General features: G+C 37.2%; 1 protein-coding gene and 1 non-coding gene across 2 annotated transcripts in view; one reads left to right on the top strand and one right to left on the bottom strand.

The window, feature by feature from the left end:
• Positions 1 to 17,798, top strand: part of ZPLD1 (zona pellucida like domain containing 1) — a 250,430-nt gene that overhangs the window by 73,208 nt on the left and 159,424 nt on the right. The gene's annotated exons all lie outside the window — the stretch shown is intronic.
• Positions 6,617 to 6,746, bottom strand: LOC129504068 (small nucleolar RNA SNORA18). The gene has a single exon (XR_008663302.1). It is a non-coding gene; the product is annotated as a small nucleolar RNA SNORA18 (small nucleolar RNA).

Below are 17,798 nucleotides of genomic sequence, written 5' to 3'. Positions count from 1 at the left end.
GTTTTACCTTGGAGAATGGTGCATCTTTTTGTTGAAAAATAAAGGCTGACAAGAAGTCATCCAGCAAACTCAGTTTTCTTCAGAAATAGAAGACCTGATTAGCAGTGGTCTGATATAGTTCCTACATTTGTTTGATAATATGTGGTAGTTGTATTTTTGTTTTTGTTTTTCCGGAAAAGTACACTTGTCCTACTTGTACAGCCATGGTTCAGGTTGGAGGTTGCTGGGAGTATGGGTATGGAAGGGAGTATGGGTCTATGGAGAAGTCAGAGGAAGTCTTTGTGTAGAGAAGTGTGCGTATGCTTTCAAGAAACAGAATCAAACGACTGACAAATGCATAGTGGAGGAAAAAGAAACACAACTGTAATTTTGCAGGGTGGCCTCTATGTTTTGTGTGGGAACTTCAATTCTGTTATCATCTGGCGGTGGCCATCCCTGCTGTTGTGACCCTTCTGCTGTTCGCTCTGACTCTCATTGGTCTTGGGGAATATATCACTCATTTTGATGGCATTTTCTTCTCCCTAGTGGTCCCTGCTCCTCCTCCTAACTTTAAACAGTGTAAGGATGAGCACCCTCCTCATTGTCTTACAGGTCTTTCTTTAGAGTCTAATAAAATGCCTCGTTCTTTGTATTTTATAAACTCCCTGTGCTTAAACCCTTTTATTTAGTATACTCTTTCATTTTCTCTCAGCCTCTTAGGGGTGTGTAGTTTGTCTGAGCAATACTGTATAATTGAGCACCCCAAATTATCTTTGCAGTATACAGTTGCAGATGACCACATTTGTTGTAGAGTACCTGGATGCTCTCCTACCTTAGGATGAAGTCTTTGTCAGGACAAGACTTCCAGGAAGCACATGGGGTAGATTAGCTCTGTATTGGTGTCCTTGGGCGGACCTTCTACTATTCGAATGGAAAATGATATGCCAAAAGTGACCAAGTGGTAGGTTTGCTGAGCTGATTTTTTTTTTCCAAGTCAAATTCTCCTTTTCTCTTTCTTCCCTAGTTAATGGGTATATGAATGAATGTGTGTGTTTGTGTGGTTGACTCACACAACCTAATATAGAACTTAATAGAAATGAATCAGTGAATTTTTTTTTTAAACACAAGACCACATCAAAGAAAAAGAAACACTCTTTAGCTGTTGACTGGCTTTCACCACTTATTATGTGAGAAGTGAAACGTCAGTAACTTAAAAGAAATTTTAAGATCAATGTGTTTGGGCTTTTCTGATTTTAAAATTCTTTACAGAAACTTGTCAAAAAGATTATGTAATGGAAACATGAGGCTGAAACTTCTCAGAGCACTAGGAAAATTTCTTTGTTTTCCCTGAGTGCAAGAAAAAGGAAAAACAGTCTTATTCTGGAGAGACTCCTAGCTGGTGTTAGTGTACATGTTAGTTATGCAGTGTTGCTTTTTAGGGAGTACTGCTCTGATTTACATGGAAATAAAGACTGGGCTACGACCATGTATTCACAAGAGCTGCGGTGCAATAATGAATGAGGCAAAAGTGGTAAATGAACCAACCTTTGGGGTAGTTCACCCCAGTTTCTGCTGGGGTGATTCTTCCTTTGTTCCAAATGTATAGATCCAGTCGTAGAAATGTAGTGGAAGGTTAGCACATCAGACTGTGACTTTATTCTATCTCTGGAATAACCAAGACATTTGAGAAAATCAATTTGCTCTCTCCAGGAGGACTCCACTGAAGTATAGGAACATAGTCTACCGGGGAAAAGTTCTCTGAAGATGGACATGGTTTCATTTCTGTTTCATTAGCTCTGGCGGCAGAGAAGATGATGGATAAACTTTAGTTTTTTGCAGCTTTTCTTATTAAGGGTTTTATCCACTTCTTTTCAACATAGAGGGATATTGGAGCCTAAATGTGATTGCTGAGATTTGTCATTTTCAGTAGCTCAGGGATCTCCCTGAAATAAACTAAAGGCATCTGCTTTCAACATTCATGTCTATAAAACCACAACTGAGAGGGAAATGTGTGAACTTTCAAACCCTACACACTGCTGCATTTAAGATGAATTGTTACTATGACTGTTGACATATTTTCCTCCCCGTCGCCGTTTATGCCTTTGTGTGTGTGTGTGTGTGGGGGGGATGTGCACACATGTACGTACATGTGTCTTTGTGTGTTTGCTCAGATGTATTTTACCTATTCAAGGATTCTGAATTCAAGAATTTTGCATCAGAACTTTTGCTTCGTCATTTCAATTAGGATGTAGGACTGTGTTAGTGTTTTAAAACAGGCTGCAAGTTGTGTCGACATGATCCATGTGAAATGAAACATGTAGCCAAATACCCTGTTAATATACTCATTGTTTACAGAAATTAGGACACATATATGTTCACTGTCATGAAATATTTTTACCCTAAAGCAATTTTAAGAAACATTGAACTTTTTTTTGTACATTGCCACTTTATATCTGCCTTATAAAAATTATGACTTGTTTTTAGATGTGATGCTTATCCAAAATGAAATAAGATAAATTCAAAAGCACTCAGCCTTTCTTTTCTTTGTATTAAATAGTGTCTGCGGTAGAAGTTGTCCCAAAAGGAGTCTGAGGAGGCCAGTTCTGTGGGATGGAGGTGATGCAAATTAACCTGTTTTGGCCTCTGTTTCCTCTCTTACGGAATTAGGGCACTAGAGAAATAATCTCTGTGGTCTCTTCCCCGACATTCCCTCCAGCTCTACACACTCGGTTTTGCTTTGCTCTGCTCTGCACGCACCACTATCTAACATCCCCTTGGGAACAATACTTTCAGCGTGCAGCTCTGCTTCCATATAGTATTCAAGAGAGAAAACTCTGAGGCAGCAGATCCAGCATTTTCAAATTTTAAGGCTCAACTGAGAAGAGAATTCATCCAGAGAAGGGAATCGATTCCACTTGACTGAATCTTAGCACCTTCCATACACCTCCGTTAGGGAAGGGGTTGACATTACAAAGACTTTCCCATCCCTAATGACTGTGGTTGAGAGTCTTGATTATACAATATTTTGACTTGCACTTCAAAGTTCCCTCAATGTCTCCATCTATGTCCATGGGTAGCTCTCGAAATACAGCAGCTGTGCCATCTGTTTCAAATATTATTTCAGCCCTCGCTGTTTTGGGATAAATTTCATAAAGTGTATTGCATACACACACATTTAATTGAACAAATGAGAAGCCTTTCCAGTTTAAAAAAGCTTCCTAAATGACAAGAAGTGTCCAATTTCCATTCAAATGGTTACTCCGGGGCTTTAAAATGTGTGAATTCATCTAACAGAGGCTGGTGGTGTATTTTGAGGCAGATGGCTTGATTCTGTGAAGAAAAAAAATTAAGTGGATTTTACTATCAATCTTATTTTTTTTTGGCAAAAGACTGACATAATAAAGATGTGTGTATTACTGAGAATGCTTTTTAATAATGATTCTACCTTATGTTTTCCCCCAAGAATATGGTTAACTGACTAGGAAAATCTATTTAGAGATTTTATGTTTATCCATAATGATCAGTTTAGGAGGAAAAAAAAGAAGCCCACTAACAAAATTGCTGAAATACAAAAGGAAAATAATGCTCTACAACTTTCTAAAGGAGTCCAAAAGGAAAGGAATTCTGAAGTCTATCGGATACTTCCCCTGTTGAATAGTTGCAAAGTCAATAAATTGAAGATTCTGAAGGAAGGAGGAAGGGATTTCACTTCACATAAGAATGTCTTTAGAGGAATATCTACAGTAGAGATGTCATGTCCAAAGCACTTTGTATATTTATGACTAGCGGTTTTAGAGTTGAGTCATTGGAATGATCGATCTCTATTGCCATGTACTCTCAAATTTAGACTCATGTTAGCATTTGTCAAAGTTACGTCAAAAGTTCTGATCTCTAAAGGTTCTTTTCAGGCTTGGCGACTTTATGGAACATTATAATTTACCCCCCAAATTCACTCTACCCTTCTTCCATTTGTAGTTTGAACTTTCGGTTAACTCCTGAGATTTAAAAACCAAACATGTGTCTCATTCCTCTTGGAGGTGGTTGTTCAGCAACCTTGTTAAGCCAATCAACCACTGCTTCTTTTGGCAACAATTACTGGTTTATGGATGAGCATAGAACTTAAGTTGTCCCTATCAGTCTAAAAGAAAAAGATTTCTTTGATAGCTTGGAAAAGGTACCTTCTCTCTGAGTTGACATGGACAGGGAAGCATGTGACCTTTATAGCTACTGACAACTTTCTGAAACATAAGGAGAACCAAGCTAAGGATGGAGTGAACAATGCAGATAGCAGGATGAAAAGTGAAAAGAAACTGCCTCTTTGATGATACAGTTGTGCCTTTGGGTCCATAGCCCTGAAGTTCACTATGCCTCTGGATTTGCCCTTATGTTAGCTAATACTCATGGTTAGAACAATTCTTATTGTCTCTGCCAGTTGGGGTGAGGTTTTTTTTTTTTTAAGTGTAAAGTTTCTTTTGTTTATATGTGATGTATACAAAATTATTTAAAGTCAATACATTTTTGCTTAAGGAATTTCACGTTGTGATTCCTTTCATTGCCAATCACCTTAGTTCCTCCAATTTCTGAGTCATAGTCTTCAAGATAGCCTTTCTAAAAAGAATTTTTGCTTGAGAGGAGGAAGATGGAAGCTAAGTAGGAGGATCATAGGTTTGTCTCATTGCGTGAAAATAACTAGATAACAAATCATCCTAAATACCCCAGAAATTGATGTGTTGACTAACAGAACAAACTCCACAACTAAAGGAGGAGAAGAGATAGGAGGTATGTAGACATCAAAACACCACCAGTATTTTTCACAGAGCTAGAATAAACAACTCTAAAATTTCTATGCAACCACAAAAACACTGAATGGTCAAAGCAACCTTGAAAAAAAAAAGTGAAGCTGGAGGCATCACAATTCTGGACCTCAAGTTATATTACAAAGCTGTGGTGATGAGGACATTATGGTCCCAGCACAAAAGTGGACTCATAGATCAATGGAACAGAAGAGAAAACTCAGAAATGAGCCACCATCAAATGGTTAATTAATCTTTGACAATATGGAAAGAATATCCAACGGGAAAAAGATAGTCCCTGCAACAAATGGTGTTGAACTACAACATACAAAAGAATGAAATTGGACCACTTTCTTACACCAAACACCAAAATAAATTCAACATGGATTAAAGACCTAAATGTGAGACCTGAAACTATAAAAATCCTAGAAGAGAACACAAGCAGTAACTTCTTTGACATTGGTTATGGGAATTTCTTTCTAGATATGTCTCCTGAGGCAAGCGAGACAAAGTTAAAAATAAACTATTGGTTCTACATCAAAATAAAAAGCATCTGCATAGCAAAGGAAATAGTCCAGAAAACTAAAAGAAAACATACTGAATGGGAGGAGATATTTGCAAATGACATATCTGATAAAGAGTATCCAAAATCTACAACACCCCCAAATGAATAATCCAATTAAAAAATGGGCAGAATTTTTCCAAAGAAGGCGTAGAAATGGCCAACGGACACATGAAAAGATGCTCTCTCATCATCAGGGAAATACAAATCAAAACTACAGTGAGATATCACCCCACACTTGTCAGAATGACTAAAATCACCAACATCAGAAACACAGATATTGGTGAGGATGTGGAGAAAGGGGAACCCTCCTGCTCTGTTGGTGGGAATACAATTTGGTGCAGCTACTCTGGAAAAGAGTATGGAGATTCCTCAAAAAGGTAGAAATACAACTCTGCTACAATCCAGCAATTGTACTACTAGGTATTTACCATAAGGATACAAAAATACTAATTCAAAGGGACACATGTATCTCAATATTTATAGCAGCATTCTCTACAATATCCAAATTATAGAAATAGCTCAGTTGTCCATTAACAGATAAATGGATAAAGAAGTGGTGATATATATTATTCAGCCATAAAAAAATGATCTTGCCATTTGCGATGACATGGATGGAGTTAGTATTATGCTAAGTGAAATAAGTCAGAGAAAGACAAATACTATATGATCTCACTCATATGTAGAATTTAAGAAACAAAATAAATGAACAAAAGGAAAAAAAGAGAGAGGCAAACTGAGAAACAGTCTCTTAACTATAGGGAACAGATTGATGGTTCAGAGGGGAGGTGCATTAGGGGATGGGTTAAATAGGTGATGAGGATTAAGGGGTGTACTTGTGATGAGCCCCAGTGTTGTATGGAAATATTGAATCATTATATTGTACACCTGATACTAATATTACACTATATGTTAACTAAATGGAATTTAAATTAAAAAATTTAAGAGAACTTTTGCTTAATCCGCAGTTGTCATGTCAGGTAGTCCACACTTCTTTTAGTTGGGCTGCTTTGATCCCTACTTAAGTATAGACATACTTTAAAAATTCTCCACTTGTAAACCTTGGGATCCAATTTCTTCAAGAAATGCATGTTAGGACCATACTTAGGGTTAGAGTAGTTGGACCTGCCTCGTTGTCAACTTCAGACATCCTCTATACATGAATAATTTCAAATTATATTTACTCGTAAACGATCACACTCTAGATTAGCACAAATCATTGGGATATACCAATACCTAGGATGAAAAAAGTTGACCATTAGTCCTAAAATAGTTTTAGTAGCCCTGCCTTATAGTTCTTTCCCACAGATTTAAACATAATTCTGTGAGCAAAGCAAACTACATATTTACTCTATGTGGCATTCCCAATAATGTGGGTCTATAGAAAAAAACCCATTGGGATGTACTTCCAGGGGAGTGAGGTTTTTTGATACTTGCAGCCTAAAGCGTCCCAATAGATATACCCGAGGATGTGACTTGGGAGGAGGTCACCCTAGGCTCAGTTGTGTATGTCATGAGACCATCTTCCTGTCATGAGCAGTGGGTCCTATCTCCTTGCTCCAAATCAGAAATTCTGGGGGTAAGACCCAGCAATGTGCTTTAACAAGCCCCCCAGGTCATTGTCTCTGAAGACCACCGAACTGGGCATATTAGGCAGTTATGTAATTTGCAAACTCTTGTGTTTCCTTGGATTCTCAGACATAGAATAATAAAATAGTTATCGAAGAAATAAGGTGATTCAGAATGTAAAGAGCCCCCTGAAGACAGTTTCCATGATTTTTTTTACTTTTAGGTCTGCCAAGCAATATCATTGCCAATGAATTGTTTTGGATGACTGCATTTAGTAGAGAGTAGTGTGTGTGTGTGTGTGTGTGTGTGTGTGTGTGTGTGTGTGTGTGTGTTTGAGACATACCACCTGACTTGGAAACCTCATTGTCATTGGATGACCTGGTGGAAGCGTTTAAGTCAGGTTGGAGGATCTTGGGGAGTTTCTTCTCAGGGCATGGTTGTCAGGCCTTTGGCCCCAGAGGATTTTACCTAGGTTAGTTTTTATGATGTGGGTTTAGGAAAAGGGAGAGGTTGTTAACATGGGTTCTTTGAAAGGCAGACTGTGTTTTTATCTCTCTCTCTGCTAATTCAGTACTCAGCTGCCCTCTGGCCTGATCGCAGCTCTATAGTCCCCTGAGAATCAGTTGTTAAGCCTAATTATGATTGCTTTGAACTTCCCTGAGACTCTGATGTCAAAGGTCTCCTATTAGGTTTTTGATCACAGTTTTCTGTCTTAGCTTGCCCCGTATGTGATCACATATTGCTGCATTTCTGCTCATGCTGGGAGCCTCTCTCTTCTTGCTGCTTCCTGGTTAAGTGATGATAAATGTTTTCTATCCAGCCCAAGAAGAATCATAGCTTGCTGTTACTTACAGGGGCCTCCTAATTTTACATTAGAGAAAGCTGAAGTCTGGGTCAGGATTGTAATTTACTGTATTCATTCATTTGTTTCAAAATAGTTATTGAGCACCTACCATGAGCCAGGCCCTGTTTAATAATGGCAAAAACACGATCAGAATAAAGGAATCATAACTCCAACATCAGTGCTCTTGTCACTATCCTATTGCTTAAAAGCCATTTGAATAAAACAAAGGAAACTAAATAAAGGGCAATGAAATACAAATAGAAAAGAAAAAAGGAAAAAAGAAAAATAAGAGAAAAAGTCATTTGGGGGCTAAGTGCCTTCTGGATGACTGATTAAGCATACAGATTTACTTTTCTTTCTCCAATGTTCCACTGGAATGAGTGAATAAATATAAAATTAATAAAAACAATGTAACAGTACTAGGAAATGTGAAGGTTGATATCAGCAGAAGCAACAAATTTCTGGAAGATATAAAGCAGATGGGATTGGCTCGATGGAGTAGCCAGAGAGAACTGATAACTGCAGTTAATGTAAATAAAAGAGAATGGTAATGGAAGAAGAAGAGAGTTTTGTTTTGTTTAAACAGACCTTTGGAAAAACCCCAAGATCATAATCATTAGGAACTAGAGGCAGGAATCATCTATTGGATACTTAGTAGGAAAACCAGTGAAACTAGGACATTCCAAGCACCTGGGAAATGCGTACATTCCCAGCTCTAGCAGAGCTGGCATAAATATTTCAAGAACTAATAAAGGGGTGGATGGATTTTGTCAGTGGGAGTAAGCAAGGGCATTTATAGTGAGTATTGGAGCTAAAAAGAGAAGTTGGGTGGTACTCCCATGTAATATCAGCTGCCAATAGGGGAAACCTATCCACATCCTGACAGCAAGCTCCTACCTACCCTAAGAGAAAGATATCTCTGATGACAGATCCCAGCTCACTCATCATAGCCATGGCTTCTGTCCTTTGCAATCAAATTCACTATCAAGGGAACTCTGATTTTCACATTGACCATGTATTCTCAATTGCCCTACACTGTTACTTATAGGTGGTTGAGTCTCCAGATGTTTAAGAAAAAATAACAAAGTAAAAATGAGTTACCAATTTTAACAAATCGAAATGATTGAAGAAATCGAATTACTGGAGAAACATAGAAAATGTTATTAAAACAGTTTAAGTAGTATTTTCAAAGATAATTGAAAGGACACTATATTGATACAACTCAGAATAAACTGCTAAGAAAAAGTAAAGTATATGAGAGAATTTATAAAAATTGGAAAACCTCTACATGATTGTTGAAATAAATGTAACAGGGCAACTAATGATGTAGAATGTGGAGTTCTTAATTCTCCAAAGCTTCTTCATATATATGGATAATACCAGTCACTCTGGAACTAATTTTCATTCCGAAAAGTGTCACTTGAATGAATACAATTAACCCACTGCCTGGGTGAAGAGGGATATGAATTTCTTTGGTTGAGAAAAGCTGCCTTTAATCTGACTTTGGAATGCTAAATTGATTACTGGAAAGGAGATGGGAATGTATGCATAGGGAAGAAGAAATTACCCAAGACGAAAAGGTCAATTCCTTTCCTTTTGATGCTTAATGTCTTTACTCCCTCTTTGGCTGACTAGGTCCGTGAAAAGTCCAGTGGCATAAAAAACATGGTTTCCTGGGGAGGAACTCACCATGGGTGTAGGTAGAATCTGGACAGGTATGCAAGGGTCAACATTAAAGTGAAAGGTTAACTTGGGGAGGGTTGGTTATGGGATATCTTGCAGCCACAACAAGAAATATCTGTGAACCCAAACACCTTGGCAGATTGGTTAAGGTAGTAAAATAATGAGTAAGCTTGAATGTGAGCTGAAAGAGCTGTGTCCTTGCGGGTTAAACCTAGGGCATCAGAGATGCCCTTGTGCAAGGGCCTGTACCCCTGCTGGCAAAGCTACAGTGATGGAGTAGGTGTCACAGTAGTTTTCAAAAGTATCCCTGTTGTCCGTGACAAAAGCAGTCAAAGTATCAGGCTCATCACACTCAAGTTCTATCAGCTGATTGACAAAAGAACTGGGGCAAACTCTTTGGAATCCTGTAAAATTTAGGGAGAAGAAGGACTGTCTCAAGAAATGCTTAGTTATCAGTTAATGGGCAATTGAAAAATATTAAAGTTGGGACTAAATTCTTACTCCCCAACTGCTGATGTAAATCACACAAATTACCTAAAAATTTTAGTTGAAAAATTGAATAGAAGAATAGGTGTGGTTGAAAACCAAAAGAGGGGCGCCTGGGTGGCTCAGTCAGTTAAGCATCTGCCTTCAGCTCAGGTCTTGATCCAGGGTCCTGGGCTCCCTGCTCAGCACAGAGCGCTTCTTCCTCTCCCTCTAACCAGCCCCTTCCCCCCGCCAACCACCCCCCTTCTTGTTTGCATGTGCTCTCGCTCTCTCTCTCTCTCAAATAAATAGATGAAATCTGAAAAGAAAAAGAAAACCAAGTCATTTTTATGGAAGATCAAGCCAAGAAGTTTCCTCAGAATATAGTATGAAAAGAGATGAAAATTGTGAAACTTGGAAAGATGTCATTCAGTATATAAGGTACAAAAACACAAGGCACGCAAGACATTCAGAAATTCCAGTAAACATCTATAAGGAGAGACTAGAGAGATTAGAAGAAACGATATAATCAAAGTGATTATAGAAGAATACTTTTTTTTCTGAGCTGTGAGAAGAAATTAGTGTCTTGATTTAAACAAAAGCAAGAAACAAAAAAATAAGTGTTAGCAGGGATGCGAAGAAATTGGAACCATGTGCATTGCTGATGGGAACCACTGTGGAAAATGGCATGGCGAGTCCTCAAAATCTTAAACATAAAATTTTCATATGACCCAGTGATTTAGCTTCTGGGTATATACCCTAAGTCAATGAAAGCAAGGACAGGCACAGATATTTGTACACCCAGGCTCACAGTAGCATTATTCATAATAACTAAAAGGTAGATACAACCTATATCCATTACTAGATAAGTGGATAAACAAAATGTGGCATATAAATACAATGAAGAATTCTTTATCCTTAAAATGGAAGGAAATTCAGACATTCTACAACATAGATGAACCTTGAGGACATTATGCTAAGTGAAACAAGCCAGTCACAGAAGGACAGATACTGCATGATTCCATTTATATGAGTATCTATATTAGCCAAACAGAAAGTAGGATAGTGGTTTCCAAAAGCTGGGGGATGGGGGTATGCGGAATTGGTGTTTAATGGGCATAGAGTTTCAGTTAGGCAGGATGAAAATTTCTGGAGGTGGATGGTGGTGATGGTTGTATGAGGCAGTACAAGGGAGACACACAGTGAAAGGGTTAAGAATGTGGGCCTGCAGTTGAGTCCTGACACCACCACTTATTAGTTCTGTGTCCTTGGCCAAGTCAGTCACCTAATTTCTCAGAATCTCAATTTCCTCACCTGTAAAATATGGTTAATAATAGTAACTACCTCATGGAATTATTTTGAGGACTTCATTATTAATGAGAACAACATGAAGAAATAGTACAACTTTGTGGTCTAATTTGAAAAAAGAGCTATTAAAATTTAAAATGCACTTACCCTCTGAGTATAAGAGAGCAAGCCCAAATAGGCAGGTGCCTTTCCAGCCTTTGGTCACATCACACCAATTAACATTCCTCTGACCTACTCACATGGCCGTAGGAGAGATAGGGAAGTCATATGGCAAACGATGTGAATATAGGGAAGGGTAATGGATTAAGGCCAATAAAGTTACATAAAATCATCGATCTCTATTTTTCATAGTTGTGATTTGGGAGGAAAATAATATAAATAAAAGATACATGAGGAGTTTTAGGACAATGGGCTTATTGAAAATGTGTAGATGTTAGAATTGCGTTAGTACTTCTACGACCTGTCCCCCCCACCAAAGTGTCTGTAAAATATTACGTGCTTAAAAATGTTAAATAATAACATTATTATTATTAACAAAATAATAATTATGCATTCATTCAATGAGAGCCCTCCTTGACCAGAATGATCCTATGAGAATGGAGTGTTGGAATCCTTCCGGTTTATTGAGACTACTGTTTGTACAGCAGCTAAGGAAGGATGGTAAGAAGAGGCAAAGAATTAAAATATCTAAGGCAAATATAGCATATTTATATTTCTACCTGTATCATCTATAGTTTGCCTTAGATATTCTCCTATCCCCAATTGGTAAAAAAAATAAAATGAATGCATCGTTGTGAGTGGTATATGCTTTTTCTGATTCTAGGTAGGAGTTTGGGAAGTTTACAAGTAGTGGAAAGTGCACTTGTTGGAATACTCTGGAAATTGGCTTTTTGCCCTAGGTATGCCACTAATGAAAGATAGAATCTTGAACAAGTTCCTTAACTTGTCTGAGTGACAATTTTTTTATCATTAAAATTGGGCTGGAGGATCTCTAAGATTCTTTTCAACCCCAAGGATTTAAGAAGGAAATTAAAAAAAATGGAAATATGACAACAGTATAGATGGGAATTCATTGAAACGCATTTTGTAAAATTAGAAGCAGCGGCTGATTTATAAGAAGCAATAACATGTTCTCTAAAATGATTAATTATAATTGAGCAGTTACTATTGATATAAGGATGGTTATATCTCATGAATAAAACTGTGAAACTCATTCCAAACCAGTGTTCTTTTTTTAAACAAAAAGGAACAGCAAGGTGTTTCAAATTTTAAAAAATCAGTGCTCAACAAATTATGAATAGAAAAAAACTAAAGATTATAAAGCTTACACTAGGTTATAAGTTATTGACTTATCTCTGGTTCAAAGTGACATAACAAAGTAAGAAAATACAAAATATCATAGTGGCTTTGCCCTATGATTTATCCTTTCTAGTTGACAATACTTCCTGTATTATATTATGGCAGAGCATAGTTACCATTTGTTCCATCAACTCAAAAGGCTATGGCTGTCTTCCAAACATCTCCACTTTCCTCTAAGAAGCAGTTATAAATCCACAATCCACTAATGTATATGAATATACAGTCCACTAATGTATATGAAAATACATTATAGATTAGGTTTATGTGTACAAAATGATTCACTTCACCAGCTAGGAGTAGCAATATATCACATCTTCTTTATTTTGCCAATTAATCTTTCAAGTTACAACATGTCCCTATTAGCAGAAAGTCTAGCATCTCCTATTTGAGAGCTTCTCCTTTCCAACTATCCCAAGTTGTTCAGGTGGCTTTCTCAGACCGAAGGCTGCCAATTATATTTTCAAGGTAATTGGAAATTTCCATTGGTCCTCTACTTGGAGTTTCTCGTTGCTATGCGGTGTCCTCTGTTGAAGACCAATATTAATCCAATTCCATAAATGTTCATCACTTGATGGAGATCCATTTCCAGTCTAAGACCTGTCGATGGTTTCCCTGTGTACTTGGGTTCAATGTATAGAATGCTCGATCAAGATTCTGAGTTCTGGGGTCATGTGAACTGGATTTGAATTTGTCTTTGCTTCTTTTTAGTTGTGTGACTTAAGCCGTTATTTAGCTTTCTGAGTTTCAGGTTCTTCAGCTACAAAATAAAGTTAATAATGGAATTTCTCATTGTTGTGAAAATTGAATGAGACAATATATAACAAGCAGAGTACCTGGCACCTACAAAGTGTATAGAAAATGTATGTTCCTGTTATCATTATGACTACTACTAGTAGTAATATAGTAATCATTTCCAAAAGTATAACAATATTGCAAGATAGCTATGATTCAGAGGTTAGTGCTTCCATTTTTCACATCTTGGGAAGATCTTGGGCTCCCCATGCAAATTAGTCTACCTTTATCCCAGCGCTCTGCATACCAAAGTAATTAACCTCCTGGTTGAATATTTCTCTAAGAAAAATGGACAAAGGTTATAAATAGGCAGTTCATGGAAGAGTAAATTTGGATGGCCTGTATATACAATTTTACTAGTCCTTAGGAAAATATAAATTAAGATAAAAATGAGATAACATTGTATAACCAATAGATCTACAAAAACAAATTTCTGATAACATCAATCTGGGGGATGTGGAACAATGGTGCCCCTCATGTGCTTTGGGTGAGAAGGTAAATCATTATAACCACTTTGTTCACTCTGTCTCTAAGTAGTAGGGAATGGACAAATAAAATGTGACTTATTTAGGAAATAGAGTACTATACAGTGTTAAAATGAACAAAGTGTGCAAATGTTGATACATCTGGAAAATGTAATGTTTAGTAAAAAAAGAAAAGTTGGTAAAGGATATATAAAGCACACCATTTACATATGCTTATTAAAACACAAATATGTATACAATCAGGTAACAGAAATATTAAGACATGCAGGCTAGAGATACCAACTTTAGGATGTTAGCTACTTCTGGAGAAGGAGGGAGATGGACAGGATAGACAGAGAGGGGTTATAGCTTTCCAGATGACATTTGTTTCCTCTAAATTATTTTAAAAGACAACATGGTAATGTAATAACATCTGTTACCTATGTATGATGGGTTCATAGGTATCTATGAAATAATTTTTCTTTTCTAAAAGCATAAATATTTAATTATATGACATCAGATAAATAAAATTAAAGGGAAAATAATAGCTCGCTTAACCTTTGTGATAATTAGAAAACATTTGGGGAAGAATAAAATTAGATTTCTACCTTATGTCATATACAAAAGAAAATTTCCTGTGGATTAAATTTTAAATGAAGAGAAAATGGACCAGAAGATGATGTAGATAATTATTTGTCTGATTTTAGGTAGGGAAAAATATCTCTAAGCATGTAGACAAAATAAATCTAGATAAAATGAAAAAAATTTAATAGATTTTTCTGCAAAAAATGGAAATTTCCTCTAAGTCCCCAAACTATAAGCTATATATATGTGTGTGTGTGTGTGTGTGTGTGTGTGTGTGTGTATGATGAACTAAAGTGATATTTTTAACATGTAAAGAATTTGTAGAAACAAAAGATAAAAATGTTAAGCTTTGTCAGTAGGACAAAATGTCACTGGAGGGATGTTACTAGAGTAAGGGATCCTCTCTTACTGGGGTCTGGTGTACTGTGTTTTGTATTTTCCTGCTAATGCCACATGGTGGGTCAGCTATGCAGGAGTGTGGAGAGGACATCCAATGGTGCTATGTCTCATGTGCGCTCAAAGCACAAATAGTCTGAGCAATCTTACTGCCTTGCCACATCCGGTGGTCCCTGCAGTGCAGGCACTACTACACAGGTCAAGGTGGAGCCTGAAAAGGTGTTCTGAATTTTCCTGCATGCCCACCCCCTGGCCTCAGCTCATCTGTATCTTGGATGGTTGTTTCTCATGGCTTTCTGAGAATAGATACCACATGCTCCAGGTCTGTGTCCACTGTGGCACTTTGGTGCTCCTTCTCACACCTGCCTACCCACCAGCCTTGGTTCACCTGTATACTAGTGGACTACTTCCTGCTTGCTAGGTGACCGATGACCAGCTCTGGCCTGGGTGTTCAAGGAACTTCTTTGTGGAATTTTAATGGACCCAGAAATTTTACATTTCATGGCAAAGAATTTAATATGAGATACTGTTCTTTCTTTGACTTTATAGTCATTCCCAGATAGTATGTTCCATACCTGTCATATAAAGAAAGAACTGGATTGTGTAAATCCTTAATAGTTTTAACTTAGGACATTTTTAGAACTAAGATTTAAGATAATGAGAAAACATCAGTTACTAGTAATCTTCGCTTGAAGTCCTGCTTGCTCATTTGTATTCTAAGTGTAATAAACAAATGTTGACTGCAGTTGATATCAACAATCAAGATTTATTGATCTGAGCTAAATACCATCTAAAATAACATCAAGGAGGATCCCTGGGTGGCGCAGCGGTTTAGTGCCTGCCTTTGGCCCAGGGCGCGATCCTAGAGACCAGGGATCGAATCCCACATTGGGCTCCCGGTGCATGGAGCCTGCTTCTCCCTCTGCCTGTGTCTCTGCCTCTCTCTCTCTCTGTGTGGCTATCATAAATAAAAATAAAAAATTAAAAAAAATAACATCAAGGTCAATATGTGCTCAAAAGACCATTGATCTCGTATGAAGGCTAAAAGGTCATCAATATCTTCATTATTGCACTCTACATATTATAAAATTTTCTTAAAAATATACTTTTCAGGAAGTATATACTTTTTTATAAAGAAGAATGTGAAGACTATTTAGAACCTGTTTTAATTATGGACATAGAGATTAAACAATAATGTAGTTCGGTGGAACTTCACCAATTCTTTCCTGATAGCACTCACCTAGTTTATTTGTATTTTGGTGAGTGGATTTTTAGGTGGGATATGGCTGGACCTAGCATGGTACTGTCATTAGTTATAAAAAAAGCAGAAGAAAGAAGTGGAAAGGGGATTTACATGTTGAAAGATAGCAAAGCAGAACTGGGAAGAGGAGCAGGATTGAGAGGGGTCATTTAGATTTTCACTTTTAATAACACTTTCCAATTCTGTATAACTCTGCTATGTATGGTTCTATTGAAGTTAACAAGATAACATCACAAAGTGGAAATCAGAAGCAAAAACAACAGATAATGTCATCAAAACACATTTGTTTTTATAATAGAGAAGAAATTGATATATGTGAACTTAAATAAGAATTTGATAGCCAGTGCAAATTATTTTTTTGAAACATAAGCTTACATTAAAACAGGGCTGACTACTTGTTAGATATGAGCAAAAACCATCAGCACAAAATTATTAGCAATGAAAGACCAAGGCAAGTTTAGAACAAAAATTTATTGTGACTCTCCTTCAGTCTTCTCCTGAATTCTTGATGAACCTACTAAGAACTCCCAATTCCAAATGTTGAAAAATATGATTTTTTTTTTATTGGCAGGGTGATCTTTTCAAAGTGAATGATTCCAATTGTAGGTTCCCTAAAGAGATGCTAAGATATTTTACAGTGACCTGGTCTATTTGGCAGTAATTACAAAATCATTAATTTTGCCAACAGATTAATATTAAAATAGTTGTGGACATAAACAGGTTTTTATATATAGGGTGTTATCACTGAATAAGGGAGAAGTCTATGGAATTATTAAAAGTATATCAATAACTCATAATTCAATAAGAAGATACATAGTATCAAAAGAATAAAAGGGCAAATACTCTTAGAGTTAACTCATAAAACAGGAAATACCAATTCCAGCACAAGTATTAAAAAGTTACTTCAGCAATAATAAAAAAATGCTAACTAGCACCAATAATGTGATTCTTTAAGGAAGCTTCCAGATTTTAAGAATACAAAAAAAATTATCTAGTGTTGGTAATAAATTGTGGAAAATGTTTTTTTCCCCATACAATCTGTTAGGTGAAATATTTATCAAAGCTTAACTTCCCCCAAAACTATTGACCATACAATTCTCTTCTAGGAATATCCGAAGTAAATAATAGGAAATATCAAAGTTTAAGCGCAAGATGGTTTACTGTGGCATTATTTTAAAAAGAATGAAAATAATTTTTAAAAAAGATTTTATTTATTTATTTGAGTGAAAGAGAGGGAGCACACAGGGGCAGAGTTGGGGGCAGATAGGGGGAGAGAGGGACAAACGGACTCAGTGCTGAGTGCTGAGCCTGAGAGCCCTTTGTGATCCTATGTTGCGGAGGTAGGAGGCAGCCCCAAGCAGGGTCCAACTGGGGGGAGGGGTGACAGGGCAATGGGGAGGTGACAGGGCAACAGGTGACAGGAGGGGGCGATGGGGTAGTAGGGGGGCAACAGGGGGCCAAATGTGGGCCCCCAAATGCAGACCCCCAACTCAGGGTTGAGCCCATGACTGAGATCATGACCTGAGCTGAAACCAAGGGTCTGCCCTTCAACTGACTAAGCCACCCAGGCACCCCAAGAATGAAAACAATTTGAATGCTCTAAATGTCCAACAACAGTTGAGAAAGATAGTCGGCCATGGGCCCTGAAGATCCATCCTTCCATGTTCTTGCAAGGTGTGCCACACAGTATGGCTTACACGTTTTGTGATATGGAGCAGTTTCTCTAGTTGGTCACAGA

This window comes from Nyctereutes procyonoides, unplaced genomic scaffold (genome assembly GCF_905146905.1).
Source record: "Nyctereutes procyonoides isolate TBG_1078 unplaced genomic scaffold, NYPRO_anot_genome, whole genome shotgun sequence".
NCBI lineage: Eukaryota > Metazoa > Chordata > Mammalia > Carnivora > Canidae > Nyctereutes > Nyctereutes procyonoides.
Note: the sequence above shows the minus strand (reverse complement) of the source record. Positions and strands in the feature narration are given on the sequence as shown.